Source organism: Vidua chalybeata, unplaced genomic scaffold, assembly GCF_026979565.1.
Source record: "Vidua chalybeata isolate OUT-0048 unplaced genomic scaffold, bVidCha1 merged haplotype scaffold_333_ctg1, whole genome shotgun sequence".
NCBI lineage: Eukaryota > Metazoa > Chordata > Aves > Passeriformes > Viduidae > Vidua > Vidua chalybeata.
In genome coordinates, this window is record NW_026530407.1 from 1 (window position 1) to 7998 (window position 7998).

General features: G+C 58.9%; 1 long non-coding RNA gene across 2 annotated transcripts; it reads right to left on the reverse strand.

Moving 5' to 3' along the window:
- Positions 1–42: 42 nt before the first annotated feature.
- LOC128783406 (uncharacterized) lies at positions 43–7582 on the reverse strand. 2 transcript variants are annotated; one of them, XR_008429143.1, is made up of 3 exons: positions 7511–7582; positions 3841–3923; positions 43–165 (listed from the first exon to the last, which is right to left on the reverse strand). It is a non-coding gene; the product is annotated as an uncharacterized LOC128783406 (long non-coding RNA). The 2 variants fall into 2 exon arrangements; XR_008429144.1 differs by lacking the exon at positions 43–165 and adding an exon at positions 468–501.
- Positions 7583–7998: the final 416 nt, after the last annotated feature.

Below are 7998 nucleotides of genomic sequence, written 5' to 3' on the forward strand. Positions count from 1 at the left end.
GTGTGCCCCCAGGTGTGCCCAGCTGTGGGCGTGGCCTCACCTCGATCAGGAAGTCGCCCATGCGCAGCCCCGCCCTCCAGGCCACGCCCCCTTCATCCACCGACTCCAGGTACTGCAGGGCCGGGAAGGCCGGGGTGGGGGTGAACTCCTCGATGGGGGTCTGCGCTGTGGGGGGAGGGGGGTCAGACCCCAAAAACACCAAAATTCACCCCAAAAATAAACCCCCAAATCCCCCAAATCCCCAAATCCCAAAAATCCCCAAAAAAATCCCATTAAAAAAAAAAATCCCATAAAAAAAACCAAATTCCCCCCAAAAAATCCCATTTAAAAATCACCAAATTCCCCAAAAAAATCCCCAAAAATCCCAAAATTCCCAGAAAAATCCCAAAATTCCCCCCAAAATCCCCAAATCCCCCCAAAAATCCCAAAAATCCCCGTTCAAAACGGCCCCAAAGCCACCCAGAATTGGGGTGGGGGTGAACTCCTCGATGGGGGTCTGCGCTGTGGGGGGAGGGGGGTCAGACCCCAAAAACACCAAAATTCACCCCAAAAAAACCCCCAAATCCCCCAAAATCACCAAATCCCAAAAATCCCCAAAAAAATCCCAAAAAAATCCCTAAAAAAAAAAAAAATCCCATAAAAAAAGCCCAAATTCACCCCAAAAATAAACCCCCAAATCCCCCAAAATCACCAAATCCCAAAAATCCCCAAAAAATCCCCCCAAAAAATCCCAAAAATCCGCCCCAAAAATCCCCCCAAAAATCCAAAAGAAATCCGAAAGAAATCCCAAAAAAAATCCCATTAAAAAGCCCAAATCCCCCCAAAAAATCCCATTAAAAATCCCAAAATTCCCAAAAAAAATCCCAAAATTCCCAGAAAATCCCAAAAATCCCCCCAAAATCCCCCAAAAATCCCCCAAAAATCCAAAAAAAATCCCATTAAAAGGCCCTAATCCCCCCAAAAAATCCCATTAAAAAATCCCAAAATTCCCCAAAAATCCCCAAATTCCCAGAAAAATAAAAAAAAATCCCAGAAAAATTCCCCCAAAAATCCCCCAAAAAATCCCGTTAAAAAAAAAAATCCCATTAAAAAGCCCAAATTCCCCCCCAAAAAATCCCATTTAAATATCCCCAAATTCCCGAAAAAATCCCAAAATCCCCAAATTAAAAAAAAAAATATCCCAAAATTCCCAGAAAAAATCCCAAAAATCCCGCAAAAATCCCCCAATAATCCCATTAAAAATAATTTTAAAAATCCCATTAAAAAGCCCAAATCCCCCCCTCAAAATCCCCAAATCCCCAGAAAAAAATCCCAAATTTCCCAAAAATCCAAGATTAAAAAAAAAATCCCAAAATTTCCAGAAAAATCCCAAAAATCCCCCAATATTCCCCCCAAAAATCCCGTTAAAAATAAAAAAAATCCCATTAAAAAGCCCAAATCCCCCCAAAAATCCCCCCAAAAATCCCCAAATCCTCAGAAAAATCCCATTAAAAATCCCAAATTCCCAGAAAAATCCCAAAATTCCCGAAAAAATCCCAAATCCCATTTTAAGAATCCCAAAATTTCCAGAAAAATCCCAAAATCCCCAGATAAATTGTGGGGGAAAAATCCCAAAAAATATCGCAAATCCCCCCAAAAAATCCCATTAAAAAAATCCCCAAATCCCCAGAAAAATCCCCAAATTCACAAAAAATCCCAATTTCCCCCCCCCCAAAAAATTCCTCCAAAAATCCCCCAAATCCCGTTTAAAACAGACCCAAATTTCTCCCAAAATTCCCCTAAAAAATCTCAACAAAATCCCAAAATCCTCCTCAAAAAAAACTCCCAAATCCCCCAATATTCCCCCCAAAAAATCCCTAAATTCCCCCAAAAAGCCCCAAAATTTCTGAAAAACCCCAAAATTCCCCATAATTTCCCGAATTTTCCCCAAAATTCTCCAAAATTTCCCCAAATTCCCCAAAATCTGAAAAGAATCCCAAAATTCCCCCCAAAAGCCCCAAATTCCCCCAAATTCTCCAAAAATTTCCAAAAAATCCCCAAAATCCCCCCTCCCCAAAACCCCAAAAATTTCCCCAAATTCCCAAAATTCCTCCGAGGTTCCCCCCCAAAAATCCCAAAATCTCCCAAATTTCCCCAGAAACAAAAAAATCCCAGAATTGGCCCCCCAAAAACACCAAAATTTAAAAAAAAACCCCCAAATTCCCCAAAATTTCCCAAATTTTCCCCAAAATTCTGCAAAATTTCCCCAAATTTCCCCCAAATTTCCCCAAATTCCCAAAATTCCGCCAAAGTTCCCCCCCAAAAAATCCCAGAATCTCCCAAATTTCCCCAGAAACAAAAAAATCCCAAAATTCCCCCAAAAAGTCCCAAATCCCCCCAAATTCCCCCAAATTCTCCAAAAATCTCAAAAAATCCCCAAAATTCTCCCCCAAAACCCCAAAATTTCCCCAAATTCCCAAAATTCCTCTGAAGTTCCCCCCCAAAAATCCCAAAATTCTCCCCCAAAAAACCCAAAATTTCCCCAAAACTCCCAAAATTCCCCATAATTTCCCAAATTTTCCCCAAATTTTCCAAAAAATCCCCAAATTCCCCCACACCCCCCCCAAGGAACCTCTGGGGCCACCCTGGGACCCTCCAGCCCCCCCCCCCGTCCCCAGGTGTGCCCAGGTGTGTCTCAGGTGTGCCCAGGTGTGCCCAGGTGTGCCAGGTGTGTCCCAATTGTCCCAGGTGTGCCCAGGTGTGCCCAGATGTGCCCAGGTGAGCCCAGGTGTGCCCAGGTGTGCCCAGGTGTGTCCCACACCTGTCCCAGGTGTGCCCAGGTGTGCCCAGGTGAGCCCAGGTGTGCCCAGGTGTGTCCCAATTGTCCCAGGTGTGCCCAGATGTGCCCAGGTGAGCCCAGGTGTGCCCAGGTGTGCCCCAAGTGTGCCCAGGTGTGCCCAGGTGTGCCCAGGTGTCCCCAGGTGTGCCCAGGTGTGCCAGGTGTGCCCAGGTGTCCCCAGGTGTGCCCAGGTGTATCCCCAGGTGTGCCCAGGTGTGCCAGGTGTGCCCAGGTGTGCCCAGGTCTGCCCAGGTCTGCCCAGGTGTGCCAGGTGTCTCAGCTGTGCCAGGTGTATCCCCAGCTGTGCCCAGGTGTATCCCCAGGTGTATCCCCAGCTGTGCCAGGTGTATCCCCAGGTGTATCCCCAGCTGTGCCCAGGTGTGCCCAGGTGTATCCCCAGGTGTGTCCCAGGTGTATCCCCAGGTGTGCCCAGGTGTATCCCCAGGTGTGTCCCAGGTGTATCCCCAGGTGTGCCCAGGTGTATCCCCAGGTGTATCCCCAGGTGTGCCCAGGTGTGCCCAGGTGTATCCCCAGGTGTATCCCCAGGTGTATCCCCAGCTGTGCCCAGGTGTGCCCAGGTGTCCCAGGTGTGCCCAGGTGTGTCCCAGCTGTCCCCAGGTGTGCCCAGGTGTATCCCCAGGTGTATCCCCAGCTGTGCCCAGCTGTGCCCAGGTGTCCCAGGTGTGTCCCAGGTGTGCCCAGGTGTGCCCAGGTGTGTCCCCAGGTGTGCCCAGGTGTGCCCAGGTGTGCCCAGGTGTGGCCCAGGTGTCCCAGGTGTCCCAGCTGTGCCCAGGTGTGCCCAGGTGTGCCCAGGTGTCCCAGGTGTGCCCAGGTGTCCCAGGTGTGCCCAGGTGTCCCAGGTGTGCCCAGGTGTGTCCCAGCTGTGCCCAGGTGTATCCCCAGGTGTATCCCCAGGTGTGTCCCAGGTGTATCCCCAGGTGTGCCCAGGTGTGTCCCAGCTGTGCCCAGGTGTATCCCCAGGTGTGCCCAGGTGTGCCAGCTGTGCCAGCTGTGCCGCTCACCCTTGGCCCCGCGCAGGACGAAGCCGAAGCCCTCGCTGTCCTTCTTCTGCAGCAGCACCGTCTTCTCCTTGATGATGTAATCGCTGGGGACAGCACGGGGACATCGGGGACAGCACGGGGACATTGGGGACATTGGGGACAGCATTGGGGACATTGGGGACATCGGGGACAGCCAGGGGACATCGGGGACAGCACGGGGACATTGGGGACATTGGGGACAGCATTGGGGACATTGGGGACAGCATTGGGGACATTGGGGACAGCATTGGGGACATGGGGGACATGGGGGACAGCATTGGGGACATCAATGGGGACAGCATTGGGGACATTGGGGACAGCATTGGGGACATGGGGGACATTGGGGACAGCATTGGGGACATTGGGGACATCGGGGACAGCCAGGGGACATTGGGGACATTGGGGACATTGGGGACATTGGGGACAGCATTGGGGACATCAATGGGGACAGCATTGGGGACATTGGGGACAGCATTGGGGACATCAATGGGGACAGCATTGGGGACATTGGGGACAGCATTGGGGACATCAATGGGGACAGCATTGGGGACATTGGGGACAGCATTGGGGACATGGGGGACATTGGGGACAGCATTGGGGACATTGGGGACAGCATTGGGGACAGCATTGGGGACAGCATTGGGGACATTGGGGACAGCATTGGGGACATTGGGGACAGCATTGGGGACAGCATTGGGGACATCGGGGCAGCACGGGGACATGGGGGACATTGGGGACATGGGGGACATTGGGGACATGGGGGACATTGGGGACAGCCAGGGGACATTGGGGACATCGGGGACATTGGGGACAGCCAGGGGACATTGGGGACATCGGGGACAGCACGGGGACATTGGGGACATGGGGGACATCAGGGACAGCCAGGGGACATCGGGGACATTGGGGACAGCATTGGGGACATTGGGGACATTGGGGACAGCACGGGGACATCGGGGACATTGGGGACATTGGGGACATCGGGGACAGCATTGGGGACATCGGGGACAGCATTGGGGACATTGGGGACATTGGGGACATTGGGGACATCGGGGACAGCATTGGGGACATTGGGGACATTGGGGACATTGGGGACAGCATTAGGGACATGGGGGACATTAGGGACAGCATTGGGGACATCGGGGACATCATTGGGGACAGCAGGGACAGCATTGGGGACATCGGGGACATCGGGGACATCATTGGGGACAGCACAGGGACATCGGGGACAGCATTGGGGACATTGGGGACATTGGGGACAGCACGGGGACATCGGGGACATTGGGGACATGGGGGACATTGGGGACATCGGGGACAGCACAGGGACATCGGGGACAGCATTGGGGACATTGGGGACATTGGGGACAGCACGGGGACATCGGGGACATTGGGGACATGGGGGACATTGGGGACATCGGGGACAGCACAGGGACATCGGGGACAGCATTGGGGACATTGGGGACATTGGGGACAGCACAGGGACATTGGGGACAGCATTGGGGACATTGGGGACATTGGGGACAGCACAGGGACATTGGGGACAGCGGGACATCAGGTATGTTGGGGACATTGGGGACATCGGGGGTTGGGGACATTGGGGACATTGGGGGGACATTGGGGACATGGAAGGGACATTGGGGACATCGGGGACATTGGGGACAGCAGGGACAGCACGGGGACATCAGGGACAGTGGGGACATTGGGGACATCATCGGGGACATCAAGGGGGTTGGGGACATTGGGGACATCAAGGGGGTTGGGGACATTGGGGACATTGGGGACACGGGGCAGACACGGGGACACACCCGCAGGTGACACACGGGGACAAGGGGGGGGGGACACGGATGGCAGTGAGGCCACGTGTCCCCCTTGTCCCCTGCCAGCCCCTCCCCCGCCCACGGGTGACACCCCCTGTCCCCAACAGTGTCCCCAACAGTGTCCCCAGAGCACCCCACGGGTGTCCCCAAGTCCCCACGGGTGTCCCCATGTCCCCTCCCCCCCATGTCACCTCCCCTCCCCCCATGATGTCCCGTGTCCCCCGTGCCACCCCCCGAGGGGACAAAGAATGACAGAGGGGACACGAGGGGACATTGGGGGGGGGGACACGAGGGGACATTGGGGGGACATGGGGGGGACATGAGGGGACATTGGGGGGACATGAGGGGACACTGGGGGGACATGGGGGGACATGAGGGGACATTGGGGGACACAGGGGGACATTGGGGGGACATCAGGGGACACAGGGGGACATTGGGGGGGATATTGGGGGACACAGGGGGACATTGGGGGGGACATTGGGGAGACACGAGGAGACACCAAGGGTGACATTGGGGGACACAGGGGGACATTGGGGGGACATCAGGGGACACAGGGGGACATTGGGGGGGACACGGTGCAGGGGGGTGACACCAGGATTGGAGGGGGGGGGACCCTCCTGGGGACAGGAGAGGGGACAGGAATTGGGGGGGGGGTCCCGGCCCGGGGGGGGGGGGTCTCGGTACCGGGGGGGTCCCGAGTGACACAGGGGGGTCCTGGGGACATGGGGGGGTGACAGAGGGACCCTGCAGGGGACAGGAGAAGGGGACACGGGGGATGGATTTGGGGGGGTGGTCCCGGCCCGGGTGGGGGGTCCCGGGGGGTCCCGGGTGGGGTTCCCGGTACCGGGGGGGTCCCGGGGGGGATTCCCGGTACTGGAGGGGTCCCGGGGGGGTCCCGAGTGACACGGGGGGGGTGACAGAGGGACCCTGCAGGGGACAGGAGAAGGGGACACGGTGGAGGGATTTTGGGGGGTGGTCCCGGCCCGGCGGGGTCCCGGGGGGGGTTCCCGGTACTGGAGGGGTCCCGGGGGGGTCTCGAGTGACATGGGGGGGTGACAGCGGCATTGGGGGGACCCTGAAGGGAACAGGAGAAGGGGACACGGTGGAGGGGTTTTGGGGGGGGGGGTCCCGGTCCGGGGGGAGTCCCGGAGGGGTCCCGGGGGGGTCTCGAGTGACGGGGGGGTGACAGAGGGACCCTGCAGGGGACAGGAGAAGGGGACACGGTGGATGGATTTGGGGGGGGTCCCGGCCCGGCGGGGTCCCGGGGGGGGTTCCCGGTACTGGAGGGGTCCCGGGGGGGTCTCGAGTGACACGGGGGGGTCCCGGGGGGGGGGGTCCCGGGGACATGGGGGGGGTGACAGCGGCATTGGGGGGACCCTGCAGGGGACAGGAGAAGGGGACACGGTGGAGGGATTTTGGGGGGTGGTCCTGGCCCGGGGGGGGGGGGTCCCGGAGGGGTCCCGGTACTGGAGGGGTCCCGGGGGAGTCCAGAATGACACGGGGGGGTCCCGGGGGGGTCTCGAGTGACGGGGGGGGGGGTGACAGAGGGACCCTGCAGGGAACAGGAGAAGGGGACACGGTGGATGGATTTTGGGGGGTGGTCCCGGCCCGGGGGGGGTCCCGGGGGGGTCCCGAGGGGGGATCTCGGTACCGGGGGATCCCGGGGGGGGGGTCCCGGTACTGGAGGGGTCCCGGGTGGTCCCGAGTGACGCGGGGGGGTGACAGAGGGACCCTGCCGGGAACAGGAGAAGGGGACACGGTGGATGGATTTTGGGGGGTGGTCCCGGCCCGGGGGGGTCCCGCGGGGGTCCCGGGGGGTCCCGGGGGGGTCCCCGTACCTGTAGATGTACCAGACGCTGCGGCGGGGGGGTCCCAGCAGGGGCCAGCTGGAGGAGAGCGGGGGCGCGGGGGGAGGGGGCGCGGCGCGGGGGGAGGGGGCGCGGCGGGACATGGCGGGGGCTGCGTGGGGAGGGGGCGCGGCCGCATCGCCCCCGAGGATGGGGAGGGGGCCCCGGCAGGGCCCGGGGCTGGCGGCCGGGCCGGGCGGGCGGGACCGGCACCGGGAGCGGCTCTAGGACCCGGCGGAGCGGGAGGGACGGCGGCCGGGCAGGGACAGCGGCGGAGACGCGGGGGAAATTGTGGGGAGGGGGCGCGGGGAAACTGCGGGGAGGGGCAGCGGGGGCGGCGGGGACAGCGCGGGGACGGCGGGGACGGCGAGAGAGACTCGGGGACCGGAATTATTGGGGAGGGGGCGCGGGGATTGGGGAGGGGGCGTGGGGACAGCGGGGACAACGCGGGGACAGCGGGAGAGACTCGGGGACCGGAA